General features: G+C 35.5%; 1 long non-coding RNA gene across 2 annotated transcripts in view; it reads left to right on the top strand.

Annotated features, from left to right (window-relative positions):
• The window catches only part of LOC116421753, a 57347-nt gene extending 53449 nt beyond the window's left edge, over positions 1-3898 (top strand). For both annotated transcript variants that reach the window (XR_004232261.1, XR_004232262.1), the window contains one exon: positions 3678-3898. This is a non-coding gene — a long non-coding RNA (uncharacterized LOC116421753). The remainder of the gene's footprint in view (positions 1-3677) is intronic.
• The last annotated feature ends 13413 nt before the right edge of the window (positions 3899-17311 follow it).

Here is a 17311-nt window from a genome sequence, read left to right on the forward strand (position 1 = left end):
TGTACTTGTGAAATTGAATTTTTGAATCCAAGTTGAAAGATTTGAAATGTAATAGGGATAAATGTGTAATTTATTTGTTTGCTTAGATCTTTTTGGATCCTGACTATCATCCAAAGTGCTAGCTATCCCTTTTAGCTTTTTGTTATCTACAAATTTAATAAACATATCATTTATTATTTTAATGAAGAGGTTGATAGAGATGTTAAATAGCACACTGCCAACTCATATCTTTGGATTACTCTCCTAGGGTCTTCCTTTAAAGGTGGCATTAAAGGGGGCAGCTAGGTGGCTCAGTGAATAGAGCCCCAGCCCTGAAGTCAGGAGGACCTGAGTTCAAATCTGGCCTCAGGCACTTAACATTTTTTTAGCTGGGTAACTCTGTAACCCCAATTGCCTCAACAAAAAGCAATAAATAAATAAATAAAGTTGGTATTAAATCATTAATGACAACTAATCCTAACATCCAATCAGTTCTGGTTTCACCAGCCCTCATCTTTCTAATTTGTCCACAATAGTAGTTTGAGAGACTTTATCTCAAATGCTTTGTTCAAATCCAAGCAAATTCTATCTATATTCTTGTACTGGTGAAATCTATAACCAATCTATAACCCTGATACCTTAGTACTTTCCAAGGTCATTGCATCTGGTCTAAACAACAATTCCTTCCTTTCCAATCTCAACCCTTTATTAACCATTTCACTTCTACTCTATCATTTGTTCTTGCATCCCTTGCTCCTTTGTCTATTCATATAGTGCCAAACTCCAAACTCTAATTATTGCTCCCATCTATCTCCTCTGCTCCTGCTGACATGCTGTGGAACAGAATCAGAAGAAGTCTTACCTTGCCTCTATATTGACTGAATCAACTACAAATGTATATTGTTTAATTTCAACTAGGCCCTCACTGAAGTAGGCAATCCTTTTACTTTGGAAGATGTCCTTCCAAACATTTTCATCTTTCTTTAAGCTTCCCTAATCACCTGCCCTACCTTCATACTTGTAGTCAAGAAACTTACCTCATACTATCTTGAAAAAATTAAGGTCATTTATCATAAGTTCTCTTTTCTATTTTCTAAACCTCAAAATCCCTTAATATTTTGTATTTTCCATTCTCTCCTCCTTTATTGAAGTTGAGCAGGTGCCTCTTCTTCCCAAGAACAACCCTACTCTAATCTTCAACATTTGTCTTTATACTTGTTACTTTTCTAAAGCCTAAATCTCCTTCATACTTAAAAAAAAAATCCCCTCATTAGATCCTATCATCTTCACAAACTGTTGCCTTATACTTGTTTTCAGTTAAATGCCTTGAAAAATCAGTCTATACTCATTTGTCTCTAGTTCCTGTGCTATAATGTACATAGACATCTCAAACTCAATATATACAAAACAAATCAAATTGTGCATACCCTTTGATCCAGCAGTGTTACTACTGGGCTTATATCCCAAAGAGATCTTAAAAAGGGGAAAGGGACCCGTATGTGCAAGAATGTTTGTGGCAGGTCTCTTTGTAGTGGCTAGAAACTGGAAACTGAGTGGATGCCCATCAATTGGAGAATGGCTGAATAAATTGTGGTATATGAATATTATGGAATATTATTGTTCGGTAAGAAATGACCAACAGTATGATTTCAGAAAGGCCTGGAGAGACTTACATGAACTGATGCTGAGTGAAATGAGCAGGACCAGGAGATCATTATATACTTCAATAACAATACTATATGATGATTAATTCTGATGGACGTGGCTCTCTTCAACAATGAGATGAACCCAATCAGTTCCAATAGAGCAGTAATGAATTGAATCAGCTACACCCAGCGAAAGAATTCTGGGAGATGACTATGAACCACTACATAGAATTCCCAATCCCTCTATTTTTGTCCGCCTGCATTTTTGATTTCCTTCACAGGCTAATTGTACACTATTTCAAAGTCCGATTCTTCTTGTGCAGCAAAATAACTGTTTAGACATGTATACATATATTGTATTTAACATATACTTTAACCTATTTAAGATGTATTGGTCAACCTGCCATCTGGGGAAGGGGGTGGGGGGAAGGAGGGGAAAATTAGAACAAAAAGTTTTGCAATTGTCAATGCTGAAAAATTACCCATGCATATATCTTGTAAATAAAAGCTATAATAGAAATATATATTTCCTCTTCCACCTCTACATTCACCCATTTTCTGAACTTTTCTACTCTGGTTCAGAGTTTAGTACTGGTATATAATAGGCACTTAATACATGATTATTGACTCTCCTTGACTTGATGAGGGCACTGCCATTCTTTCACACGCTAGGGTTCACAATAACAAAGTCATCCATAACTTCTCATTTTCCCTCACCCTTCATGACATCATCATGACAACAATCAGTTGTCATGTCTTGGGAAACAAAGGGAACAAACATTTCTATAGTGCCCACTATATAGGGGGCTTAACACTTTTTTACAATATTATCTCATTTAATCCTCCCAACAACTCTGTGAAGTAGTTGCTATTATTCCAGTTGAGGAAACAGAATGATTTCTTTAGGGTTACATAACTAATAAGTAACTGAGGCCAGATTCTGAACTCAGATTTTCTTGACACCAGGTCCAGTGCTCTATCCACTGTCACCAGCTGTCTCTATCCAAATCTATACTGTCCCTCAGATATGTTCCCTTCTCTTGTCTCATGGAAGTCAACATCCTAGTTTGGTCCCTCATCACTACTCCCATATAAGATTGTAATACTCTCTTAATTGTTCTTGTCTAATGGCTTTCCCTTCTCCAATCTATCTTCCACATTATGACCAGAGTGAGGTTCCTAAAGCCCAAGTCTGACCTTGTTAGTTTTCTACTCAATAAACTCCTGTGGATCCCTATCTCTCTTTGTCTCATAGAAAAAACTCAAACTCATGTTTCTGTGCCTTATTCCTCTTCCCTTGACTAAATGTGTAACAGCCCTATCTTAGTGCCTTAGGAGGGTTGAGCAGTCAATAAGCATTTATTAAGTGCCTGTTATCTATCAGGCACTGTGGTAAATGCTGGGTATTTAAAAAAAAAAAAAAAAAAAAACAGGCAAAAGCCAGTTCCTGCTTCCTAGGAGCTCACAATCTAATGAGAGAGACAACATGAAAAAAAAAAAAAAAGCTACCTACAAACAGCATAACAAATAATGGACAGTCCTGTGATGCTACATATATAGAGGGAGATAGATGATACTTCTGATTGACTAAGAAATCTCTGAGTCTACATATGACACATGGTCTATGTGAGGAAAATGCAACTTCAGTTTCAGAGATAAGGAAGGAAAGAAAAAAGTAGAGAAGCAGATTTTGACAGACAAGATGCAAACTTTTGAATAGTAACAAGGAATCCCCAGACATGTGAGAAAAACTGAATCCTCAACATGTTTCTTGACTCCCATTGCCTGCTTCCTCAGAGACTACGTGCAGATTTCTCCAATGAGATCATTCTCTTCTTGGTTGAGTTGAAATTTTATCTCACTCTGAAATGAAGAGCCTAATTACTCTTGTGTAATTTATCATTCTGCAGAACTTCCTTGATTTCTGTTTTACTGTTTATTTTGAGAAGTATTTTTTGAGTGCTAATTGTGACTGTCTTTTGTATACCAGGTATTTTGTAGGAGGGAACTAAATTAACCAAGATTAAGTTGGTATCCTCCCTTTTTGAACAGGAATTTAGTGTTGATCCTGAAATTTCAAAAGAAAATTGTACCTCTAGACTTCAAATATTTGATATGAAGTAAATAGAGAGAGATGATTCTACTTCAGAACCCCTCTTGGACACTCAGTTACATGCCTCCTTCTACTAAGGTAAAAATTGCAGTGGAGTGGTACTTCTAGATCTAATTAAGCAATATATCCCTGTAACTGGGCCAAGGTTTAAACTTACATGAACTAATCCATTGATTACAAATGAATGATTGAAAAAACATTTATTAAGAGCCTATTACATACTAGGCTAAGTACTGGAGATAGAAATAGAAAAAGCAAGATGTTCCCTGCTCTTAAGGAGCTTATATTCTAATAGAATACATACATATACACATACATATATATATATATATATATATATATATATATATATATATATACATATACATATATACATATGAGACTTCCTGCATGATAGAAAGATGGAAGTCTTGTTCACTAGACAGGAGCATTAGGGTACCATGGTGACAGCTGGGATACTGGATTTAAGTCTGATGAGGGCAAGAACATAGCAGGAAGATGGATGTAGTTCATCAGAATACACTCCCTCCATATTTCAACTCTTTAGAATCCTTGATCTCTTTCAAGACTTGACTTAAACTCCCCTTTTTGCAGGAGGCCTCTCCTAGTCAGGACTATTATGTGCCTTCCTATTTAGATTTTCTGCTTCAACTCTATCTTTTTCAATCCCATCCTTCACACAGCCAAAATTATTTTCCTAACGAACAAGTCTGATCATGTCAAATCTTTTCAGCAAACTCCAGTGGCTCCCTATTGCCTCAAGGATCAAATATAAATTCCTCTGTTTGATATTTAAAGCTTTTCACAACCTGGCCCCTTCCTACCTTTCTAATTTTCTTTTTCTTGACTGCCTTATTCCCCTTTCCCCCAGAACTCTTTGATCTAGTCATCCTGTCTTACCCACTGTTCTGCACACACTATCACTGTTCCTTTGCATAGATTGCCCTTTATGCCTGGAATGCACATCCTCCCATGCCCTCACCACTTACCTCTGCCTCTCAGAAACCACTGTTACCTTCAAGACTCAGCTCAGGGACCACCTTCTTCATAAAGCCCCACCAACTATTAATACAGCCCTGTTCCAAAATGACCTTGTATTCCCTTTGTATATAATTTGTACTTGTTAGGTGAACACACTAGTCAATCTCATTAGAATGTAGATACTTTAAGGACAAGAACAGCTTTATTTCTATCTCTGGTGACCTCAGCTCTTAGCCCAATATCCACTCAACACACAGGAAGTGCTTAATAAGTGCTTCTTGGGTTGGTGGAGTTGAAGTCAATACTATCTTAAATCCTTTGTACTAACCCAGGATTGAGTCAAAAATGTATTATTTACTGATTAAATAAAACAATAGAAAATATTTGTGGGTATCTTTCAGGAAAAGTAGGGAAACTGGCATCTAAAAGACTCAATGGCAGATGCCCTACGAGGAGAGAGCTGTGTAATATCAGTTATTGTTCTTTAAAAGTCCTAAGAACATACAAATGATAGCATCAGAGCTGCACATTCTTCATTTAAAAGTCTTTTCCCCACTAGAAAAAAATATTTATATGGGCTTATTCCTATGTTGATTTAAGTTCTCTTTCTATGAATAAGATTTTAAGGAAAGACTGCTGCTCCCAAAAAAGCAATTTCAGGAGTACTGACTTTTTCTGTTGCTAAATTCTCTTTGCTTCTTTAGTTCTCCCTTGCTCCAAAACTGGATCATTTGAAACTTAAACCTAAGTAGTCTGCATTGTATTGGCACAGTCCACTCTGTTCTAGGCTTCTGATTATATTGTCCTTATGGCCAATGTTTCTAAAGTTGATTTGAGGGTTTTTTAATTTTTAAAATTTGGAGTTCTAATGTTGAGAATTAAATTCTGGTATTGGTTCTTGTCTTATGCCATGGAGGTAGTATTTTTAAAATATATTTTGTCAATACTATTTTCTACCTTATCACTGTCAATTCCTTGCTATGGTAGATGGAGAGTTGTTTGCAGTTCAAATCCTGCCTCAGAAACTTATTATGTAACCCTGGCTTAAATTTTATATTTTTTCTGTTTGGTCATCTGCAAAATGAGGGGCCTGGGCTCAGTAATCTTTAGGACCCTTTTAAGTCTAAATACATGAGCCTATCATTCTTCCCCTATCCATCTCAAACAAAGAAATATAGTTAAGGAAAATGAATCAATGTATTGGGCATGTCTAAGAAGGCTTTCTTTACTTTGTAGCTATAGCTCATCACCTGCCTGAAGCCAGATTTGATCTCAGGAAAGTATGTCTTCCTAATTTCAGCCCAGCCACTCTATCTATTGCACCACCTAACTGCCCCTTCCAATTCATTAGTTATATGAAAAGTGCTAGACCTTTCCCTTTATTTTTTTACTTCCTTGGGATACATGGCTAGTGGTGAGATTTCTGGGTCATATGAACATACTCTTTCATTTGACATTTTCATCATTTTGTGATGACTTTAATTGTTCTTTCTTGCTTTCTTAGGTCTTCTACTTTACATCTTAAACATCCTGAAATTAGAATAAGAAAAATCCTAATATATGCCATTTCTTAAGGACTCATTTTTCACCCAAGAAGATGAAGAATAATTAGAGAACTTACTAATACAGAGTCTTCTCTTCTGGCTTCCTTTGGCCTGTTACACAAGGATTCTTGGCTTTGGCTGATGTGACACCATCCTATGCTTGTGGTCATCGATAAGCTGAATTCTCCTCCACAAAACCTGAAAACAGTCATTCATTCAACAGCTAAATGACCTTTAGAATGCCCCATTCTTGTCTGTGAGCTATGCAAGAGCTGTGGATCTAAATCCAATAGAATCATCATTAACTTCTTGCTCTTTTGGTAAACTAAATGAAATAAATAATACAAACTCACTCCTGTTTATTGATAGTGCTTTCTCTCCTTCCCCAAACTTCATAGTAATAATTTTGTCTATATTCTGCCTATACTTACCTACACACATGTTGTATCCCTCATTAGGCCATCAACTTCTTTAGGGGAAGGAAGAGACTATATGACTTGTCTTTTTATATCCAGCACTTACTATTGTGCCTTAATAGGCTCTAAGTGCTTATTGATACCTTAATAAATGTGGGCTGATTGATTATCCATATTCTTACTTCTCAAAGTTTTTTTAGCCTATCCTTGGGCTATATGTTCTTTTTTTCATCATATAAAGTTTTGGATAAAGTTCTAAAGGCACTAAATGAGTTCTTTCCAGACTACATCAACTTTGTTATCTTGAATGGACTTTGATAGTTTTTTTTTTTTTTTAGCAGTGTCAGTGTCATTATAATTTGGCAATAATAGTTTCTATTTATATAGTATCTTACAGTTTGCAAAGGACTTTATATAGTAGAAGTAAGATTTTGGACTTACCCTTTCAACTGACATGTACATTAACAGGTTGGGTTCTTAGAGAACAGCTGCCTATTTCTCCCTGAGGAGTGTATGGGATGTTCATAGAGGACTAGTTACCTCTGGTATAAAGGTCTGCCAAACTCTTTTCAGTGCCCATCCACCTTTGGTGTCCACCTGGCATTCAACTCTCACCAAGGGCTCCAAGAAGCTCTAGCATAAGCAGGGACCACATCCCATTAAAACCATCTCAACAGACAGGCTAAAGCAAGTTGAGAGTAGCTGATGTTGGCGAATTAAGGGGATGTCTATCATAAGTGTATGTATCTATATCTATCTATCTATATCTATATGTATGTATATATAATCTTCCTCTAGAACAATGGGTAAATGGAAACAATTTGTTCCAATGGTCAATGAGAAGGCAGCTGAAGTTGAAGAACTTAGAGCTTGGTCAGAAATTAAAGATTCCAAGGTTATCCACTGCATTTTGGGCCATCTCCAATACTCCTGACTTTTGTCTTGTCATTGGACTTTCATAATCCTGGAAGAGAGAGTAAGGGTGACAACTTTATGTAGCTCTAACTCACTTAAATCCAATTCTTGTGCAAGTCAAAGGGTCACCCCATGATGTCATTGGTCCTCTTTGAAAATGAAGGACAATATCTCCTCCTCAGGATTCTAGGATATATCCAAGGTATAATGAGATTTTCCAGATGCTATCATCTTGACTTCCTATTAGGGGTTCCTACTGAGGATGTTTCCCAAATATTAATTTTCAATGACTACTTCCCTATAATTAGTTGCCAGAACCAATTAATTTTTCCCCAGCATCATTTACCAGTTGATATCACCTTGATGCCACCAAAAAGCAACTGATGGTCAATTAGCTTTCAAAAAGGACTGTTTAATATATTGGATTACTTGCCTTTTAGAAGAGGGGATGGGAAAAGGGGGGGGGGGAATTGGAACACAAGATTTTGCAAGGGTTAATGTTGAAAAATTACTTATGCATGTTTTGAAAACAAAAAGCTTTAATAAAAAAAAAAATAAGGAAAAAAAAAAAAAAGAATGTTCACTGAAAAGTTAAAGCAAGAACAGAAATTCAAGCACAATCCCTTTAACCAGGAGCATACTTTCCCCCTTTTCACCTTGATTCCTAGAATTTTAGATTTAGAGTAGTTTGTGACATTCTTCTTTCTTCCCAGGGAGATCACATTCAGGTGTAGTGTAGCTGAAGAATGAGTTGCTGCCTTGCATGTAGGACATAATATCTTGATAGCCAGGTGTATCCATTGCTGGATGGAATTCATTAGCTTGCTCCTCTGAGCAATTTCTTTCCCATTCTTGGTTAGCTGCTGTTCTGATCTTCCAAAGCTCACTGGATCCTTCTGTTTCTAGTACTACTTCACTCAAAACAAGAAAGAATCAATACAATAAGCACAGACGACTCAACAATGCTATGCACTCATTGACTATGGGATGGTCCAGGTGGGGAGATAAGGGCTTGAGGCCTCTTGCCCTGTCAAGCAGGTTTATAACATTTCTTTCCTCCATAATCACCAGAAAAAATAAAATATAATTTGGCCTGTTTTTGCCTTTTGTGTGTACTCTCAATGCCAAATTAGCATCCAATTAAAAGGCTCTTTTTTTTTTTTTTAAATACTATTCAATGAATAGATAGGAAACAGTCACAGAATATCTATGCTTAGGGTTTATCCTTGATATATCATCATGCATTTCCAGAAACAAGCTCAATGTTTGATAGGTAGCAGGCTGAACAGCTGCACAGGAGGCTAGTCCTTTATGATATCTCAGTTGACTTTTATCACAATCTTCCAAGGTGGACTCTATTATTATCCTCATTTTATAGATGAAGAAATTGAGTTTGCTTCATTTCACACAGCTAATGAGACCTGCTTCTGATGTATTCCTCCTGTGTGACCTTCGACAAATCATTTAAACTCTTTGAATCTCAATTTTCTCAACTCTGAAATGAGGGGATCTGACCAAATGGCTGCTGAATCACTTCCAGCTCTAGAGCTATGACCTTAAGTATTGGAGGACAGATTTAGAACCAGATAACTAATACTCTCCATCCCATCAATTCCAACCACCTCTTTTTAAAAATATAGATATTTCCTGTCTAATCAGACTTGCAACATTAGATTTGACTAACTTTCTTACACAAATCTGCTTTTTAAACAGTCAAAATCTCATTCATAATGCACACTGTTTTTCTTTCTAACTACATTAAGTACTCCAAGACCAGGAAGACTGCTTCTTAGGTTATTTTTAGACTTCAAATATCAGCCTTTTTTCTAGAATAACTCAAAGCAGCACTATTTTTTTTTTTTATCTTTTAAATGAGTGATTTGAACTAGATAATTTTTAAAATGCTTTCAGCTCTATAAATCTGTGTTTTTATTATTTCTAGTTCTCTAAATCTCACCTAGGTTGGAAGTACAAGGACTAATATAATAGCTATACTTACTATATATCAGATACTATATTAAATACTTTATAATTATTATTTCATACTTAGGAGATAAATAAGGGCTATTATTGTTCACATTTTACAAATAAAACCAAGACAAACGAGTTAATTGACTTGCTCAGAGTCACACAGCTGGTAAACTGAGTCTGGATATGAACTCAAATCTTATAAGATCCAGGCCAAAGGTTCTGCCATTGTACTACCTTACTATTCTCAAAAGCTTTGAGCTGTTCTGTTTACAAGCTGGACTCTCTCGAATCTTTAGGCAAGTAATTCTAGCTGGTTATCAATGGGAAGGGATGTTCATAAGCAATGGTACTAGAACTCTTAGGGAAGAATTAGTATTCTTCTGGTGATCTGACCCAACAGTATGAGTGGGACTTGGGGAAGTAACTCCTTGGAGGGCGAACAGAAAAGTCAAAATAAGTGCTGAACCATCATCAAATCCTCCCAGGGACTTACTACATTGATGCCAGACATAGTATAGACCCTCTATTGGCAGAGTCCCCTGTCCTGAACTGAACTCCTGAACTAAAAAGATCCTCTTGCCTCAGCCTGCCCTATATCTAGGGGTGATAAGGCATACATCCCCACACCTGGCTTTTGTGATTTATTTTGAAGCAAAAACACTCAATGGATTCATCTCTTCCAGTTGCCTCTGAGCTGCCTTTCTTATACTAGTCATCTGTGGAACTGTCTTGCCTCAGTAGATTTCAATTAAAGCCTGCAAGTTGAAAAGAGTGAATGCTTTTTTTCCAAGTTGGCTTTTTAAAGGTCCAGTGATATTGATGCAGAAAAAACAAAAAAAAACAAAAAAAACCACCCTGATCATTTAGAGATTATAAGTAAATATATTTCCTCACTGTGAATTTTCTCAAAAGAAGTGAAATAATTCTACTATTTGTTAAAAGTTTTCATAAAGTAGAGACTGAGATCCACAGAACCCCAAAACCTCCCTTTAATTATTTAATTTCTTCCATTCATGCATTTAATGTAAAAGAATGATTAAGATTTGGCCATGTAAATTTCTGCCTTCAAAAAATTAGGGTTCCTTGAGATAGAGAGGTTTATGAGAGATAAAGTGAATACTTTTGATTATATGAAATTAAAAAGGTTTTGAGCAAAACCAATATAAAAGCACAAAACTGGAGTGGGGGAGAGGGGAATATTTGCAGCAAATTTCTCTGACAAAAGCCTCATTTCTAAAATAAGTGGGGATATGAATCAAATTTGTAAAAATAAGAACCATTCCCCAATTGTTAAATATAAAAGAATATGAATAGGCAGTTTAAAAAAAATCAAAGCAATCAATAGTCATATGAAAAAATGTTCCAAATTACTAATAATTAGAGAAATGCAAAAAAACAAACAAACAAAAAAACCTCAACTCTGAAGTACTTTCTCATACCACTGGATTAACTAAAATGACCAAAAAAAAAAAAAAAGGAAAATGACAAATGCTAGATGTGGAAAAACAGGCACATGAATATATTGTAGGTGGAGCTATGAAGTAATACAATCATTCTGGAAAGGACATTTGAACTATGCCTAAATAGATCATGACATCTACTCCAAATTTAAGAGATCCTTCTGCCTTAGCCTCTCCCTTTATATTTTCAAACATAAAGCTTTGAAGTTTAAAAAGCCATTACAAAATGCATAGCCTTTTACCCTGTAATATTGCTCCTAAGGCTATACCTACCCCAAAGACGACAAAGAAAGAGGAAAAGGACTTATCTGCACAAAAATATTCATAGTGGCTTTTTGATGGGATGGTGACAAAGAATTGGAAAGTGAGAAGATGTCCATCTATTGGGGAATGAATGAATAAATTATGATATATGACTATGATAGAATTGAACTATTGTACTGTAAGAAATGATGAAGGGGATGTTTTCATTAAAAGGCTTGTACAAACATTAGTTTATAGAGGAAAATAAGCAGAACCAAAAAACAAAAAACAAAAAAACCAAACAAACCCATACACAGTAACATCATAAAATAAGCAGCTCTTCAAAACTTAGTAACTCTGATCCACACAACAAACCACCACAACTCCAAACAACTCATGGAAAAAGACTTTGCCAAAGACTGGGGAAAACAGTACAGATTGAAGAACATTTTTTCCATTTTTTATCTTGTCCCCTCCCTCACTTTGGAAAATATGGCTCATTAGAATTTTGATTTGCATGAATATGCATATTTGTAATAGATATTGTTTTTTCTTACCTTCTCATTGAGTGAGGAAGGGGGAAGGAAACAGGGAAAGACTGTGGACTTGGAAAAAAATTTTTTGTTTAGGTATCTGCTTAAAAAAAAATCACAAAAACAGAAACAAAAAATCGGCATTCCTAGAATGAAATATTATACAAATTAAATTATATATTTCAATAAAATATTATTCAAGGAAAGTATTTTTGCTACTGTGAACTATTATTTTAAATGAATAAACCTAATAAAAGTAAAATACAATAACACAACTAGTTCTATAGGGAGATGGATGTGTTCTAAGTCTCTAGAGCTAGTTGCAAAAATTTATTCACTTTGCCTTCAGCATGTAGTCAACCAGGTATTGTCCCACAAAAATGTTGACATTTTCTTATTAATTTTAAATATAAAGCTTTGAACTTATTTTTTTTTCCAGTTTCTAACTTTCGACTATATAATGCCAAAGATAAATTTATCTCCCTTAACTATTTTGTTGACAAATCATTTACTGACCAATACATACTCCATAATAATTGAACATTTTTTAGTTCACATACAATTTAAAGCTGCCCGGAAAGGGAACTGAGTGTTTCCTACCACAGTCTTCAAACAAAGTTTAAAATGACCATCTGCTGAGGATATGATAGAGGAAATTCTTCTTCTTCTTCTTTTTTTCTTTTTTTTTTTTCTGAGGTAATTGGGGTTAAGTGACTTGCCCAGGATCACACAACCAGGAATTGTTAAGTGTCTGAGACCAGATTTAAACTCAGGTCTTCCTGATTTCAGGGCTGGTGCTCTATCCACTACACCAACTAGCTGCCCCTATAGAGGAAATTCTTATCAGGTGCTGGTTAGAGTATATGACTTCAAGTTTCTAAAGCTGAGATTCCTAGATTTTTTACAATTTGTACATGCATCAATATTTCAAAAAAAAAAAAGTGATTTCATAATCACTCTACTATGTTGAGTGTAACTCTTCACTACCCTCACTGATCTTAATTAGTGGTTTCATGAATGTGGCCAGTATTTTGGTGAAGAGACTACCTCTGCTTAGCCAGGTTGATCTGTATATGAAAGTTCATCCTGGCATCCATATTTAGTGTTTCCCAGATTACTGGGAACTGTTGCAGTCTATGGTACACTAGTATAGCTTTAAAGAATAGTGGAGGAATGATCTTGAGGTCTCAACTTCTGGATGTGGTGTCCTACTATAGGACTGGTTGATCCCTTAGCTCAATATTGAAATCTATATTTCTCACCTAGCACTATTTAAAGCCCCTGGAGATGTGGTTTACTAGTTAGCCAAACACTTCAGTTCTTTTTTTAATCCAATCAAAGTTTTCTGAACCTCATAAAGAGATCACCAAACTCTCTTATTTGCATACATAAAACTCCACCTTTCTGTTGATTGATTTAACAGAGACTCTAAGTCTTTCTGTGATTACATTATTTGAGATGAGGTTGAAATTTTATACCCTTGCATTTCTTTATGTAAAAATGTTAGCAACTGTTACTTACACAAGCACCAAGTTCTGTAGTTGACCAACAATTTTATTTCACCTATACAAGATATATCACCAAGCCCTATGATGTACTCAAATGTTTGCAATATAAGGGCTAGCTTAGATAATTTTATCACTAGATGGTTGGCCATTCAGTGAACTTTAGTAATCAACCAATCAATAATCAGAAAATGCTTATTAAGTATTTTACTACACTAGACACAGTGCTAAATAATAGGAATACAAAGACAAAACAAAAAAATTCCCTGCCCTCAAGGGAATTACTTTCTCCATGGGGAAAGCAACATCTAAATCAGCAGAAGATAAGTACTGAGTAGATTTTAAGAAGAGAAAACACAAGTTGCTGTGGAATGCAGCAAAAATTTTTTGGAGGAGGTAGTCCTTGGGTAGAGTTTTAAAAGACATGGGAGATTTTAAGAGTTCAAAGTTAGAAGGGATTGCATTCCAGAGGAACAGATGAAGCAAAGGAACGGAGTCGGGAAATCTGGTGTATAAGAAGCAGCAAATAGTCTAATGACTGGTTCATAATATGTGGAGAAGAATAATGTATTAAAGGACTGCAAAGATAGAAAGGGGCCAAGTTGTAAAGAAATACAAAATAGAGAACTTGATGTTTGATTCAGAGGTAACACTAAGGTATTGGAGTTTATTGATTAGAACTATGACAGTGAACTTTGGGAAAATCACTTTGGCAACAGTGTGGATGATAGATTGGAGTGAAGAGAGATTTGAGATTGAACAATTGCCATAGCTTGCTGATTGCTCTAAGGAGAGAATATGAGGACCTGAATTAAGATGGTAAATGAAGAGGAAGTAAATGCAAGAGATATAGAGAAATCACAAGTTTTGCAATTGGTTTGGATAAATGGAGTAAATGAGAAGAGTAAAAAATGATCAAGGTGACAAACATATCAGAAGAATTATGGAACCCTTCAAAATAATAAATTTCAGAAGATGGGTGCCTTTGGGAGAGGGGAAATTAATATTGCTTTGGACATTTTGAGTATGAAGATGCTCAATAAGCAATTGATGATGTGGAACTAGAGAAAGACTAGGACTGGATAAATAAATCTGACAATCATATAAGTAAAAATAATGATTGAATTCATGGAAACTAGTCAGACACCAAGTGAGGGATTATAGATGGAAAACAGAAAGCTTAGAGCAGAATCTTAGGAAAGATTCACATTTAAAGGGCATGACATATATGAAGACCCAGGACAGGAAACTAAGAACAAAAGGCCCTAGAGATAAGGTTTTTTTTTGTTTTTTGTTTTTTTCAGAAAAAACCCAGAAAGAAAATCTCTATGAGAAAGATGTTGGTGTTCAACAGTGTCAAATGTTGCAGAGAGATAAAGGAGGAAAATGTAAGAAAGGAACTAATAGATGTGGCAATGAAGAGATCACTGGTACCTTTGGAGGTAGCAGTGTTGGGTAAATGATGAGTTCAGAAGCTAGGTTGCATAGGATCTAGAACATAAAGTGAAGAAAGGAAATAGAAGCACAGAATATAATAGATGGCTTTTTCAAGGAGTTAAGGGAGGGAGGAGAGATAAGAAATATCTACTAAGTCCCTAAAGGGTTATGATATAGATTAGAGGAAAGAGTACCCACATTGATAAAATAATAGATCACTGAAATATTAAATGTATAGTATAGCATGTATTTAGTCCAGTATTATATAATTATCTTACATAGTTTACTTTCTGATGTTTGCCATAGGCTTACCAATGGCCTTAAGACTACTTTTTTCAGCTTAAGCATTAAAATTCATAACAAAAGAATACTGTTAATAAACACTGATTAATTTTTGGCCTGTTCTAGGAATCTAAATCTTAACAGTTAAAAAGAAGGAACCTCAAGAGACCATGTTATACAATTCCTGCCTCTAGTCAGGCAAATCCTAATACCATAGGATTTTAGAACTCAAAGAGATTAACCAATCAACAAGCAACTTGTTAGGCATTAAAGACAGATATAAAAACAAAAGTGAAATTATTCTTGCTTTTAAGGACCTTGCAACTTTTCATGGGAAACATGTCATATATAAATATATACAGAATATGGTTAGTATAAAGTAATTTCAGAGGGAGACAGAAGATCATAAAAGGTCTCATGTAGGAGGTAGTGTTTAAGTTGGAGAAATTAGGATTTTAGGACAAAATGAAGGAATGCATTCCAAAAATGCAAAGGGTAGCATGGAAATGGGAGATAAATTGCATGACTGAGGAATAATGAGAACAGTATGATTGGATTGTAGAGTACACAAAGGAGAATAACATATAATAACCCTAAAAGTATAAGTAGGAAAGAAGCTGAGAAGAAAAATGCTTAACTGTAGAGTAGACTTAACTGTAGATAATAGGAAGCCTCTAGAATTTATTAAATAGAAGAGTGGAAACCCTCTACTTTGGGGAGATATCATTTTGGCATCTGTATGGAGAGTAGATTGGAGAAGGAAAAGACTTGATGTATAACAGACTAATAGACTATTGCAATAATGCAAACAAGAGGTGATGAGGAACTGACTTAAGGGTGATGGTTGAATAAAGAGAAGAACATAAGTGAGAAATGTTATGGAGGTCAAACTGACAAGATTTAGCAACTGGTTGGATATGTAGAGTGAGAGAGGGAAGAAGTTCTGCACCTGTGAAGCACAGTGAATGCAAGGAGTGATGCCATCCACAGAAATGGAGAAGTTTGGAAATAGAAAATAGTGAGTTCTGTTTTGGACATGCTTAGTTTGAGATGCCTCTAGGACATTCAGTTTAAAATTTCCTATAGGAATTTAGCAATATGAGATTGGTGCTCAAGGCTGGAGGGACGGGGGAGGAGAGGAAGAGAGAAAAGGAGAAAGGTTAGAGACAGAAGGGGGGGAACCATTGTTGTAGGGAACATAACTGAACCCATGAGATTTGATAAGGTCATTGAGAAAGCAAATAGAAAGGATCCCGACAGAACCTTGGAGATACACCTAGTTAGGGGATAGGATATAAATGACCAAGGTAAAGAGACTGAGGACTGAGATTGGAGAAAAAAGAGATAGCAGTGCTCAAGAGTATCAAGGATACAAAGGGTCAAGAAGAATTGAGAAAAGAGTATCAGATTTGAAAATCAAGAGGTTTAAAAAAAAATAATAATTTCAGTAAATTGCAAGAGGCTCAGAGGTGAATTGTGAGAAAGCCGAAGGAAGGAATCTAGACAAATTTTTCTTAAAGATTTTGAATGTAAAGGGTAAATAAGATAATAATTTGATGAGGTAGAAACTACAATGTTTTTTTAAGGATTGGGAGACTTGGTACCATTGTTGGAAGGAGGAGTAGATGGGAAAAATTGAAGATTAGATTGTGGGAAGTCTACCAGAGGAGATGGGAATGTAGGGATCTAAGAATACAAATAGATCAGTAGGTCTTGGCAGGGAGTAGGGCCAGTTCTTCAGCTTCTTCTAGAATTGGTATCAAGGAAGAAAAAAATGAGGAATACATTAAAGGATTCTGAGATATCACTAAGGAAAGAAGGATACTGCAAATGGCTTATTTTTTTCCTTCTCCAAGTATGAGAGAGTCTTAAAAATAACTGACTCCCTCAATTTATAGAACAAGGAACAACTCCTAAAAAAGTAAAATGAGCTTCCCATGATTATCTAAGGAAAAGGCAGCACAGCAAAGGTTCTGTGTCAGGGCTTTTGCTACTATATTCTGGCTATTCCTGTTCAGTTGATGAAGCAGCTATAGGGAAGCCAAACCTTTTCTGATACACCTAGTCAAGTGATTTTTCCTGACATTAAAAGTTATTTTTCCATACCTCTCATGAATTTGTTACTTATATTAATTTGTGATCATATCTTCTCTCCCCAATCTGACCAGGAGCTTCTTGAGGATAAACCATAGTTTTGAGATTCCCACAGCATTCACACAGAGATATGAAGTGGCTATGTTTTTTGGTTTTCTGAAAAACATTTGTTGTTGAATGACATACCCATGA

This window comes from Sarcophilus harrisii, chromosome 2 (genome assembly GCF_902635505.1).
Source record: "Sarcophilus harrisii chromosome 2, mSarHar1.11, whole genome shotgun sequence".
NCBI classification, from domain to species: Eukaryota; Metazoa; Chordata; class Mammalia; order Dasyuromorphia; family Dasyuridae; genus Sarcophilus; species Sarcophilus harrisii.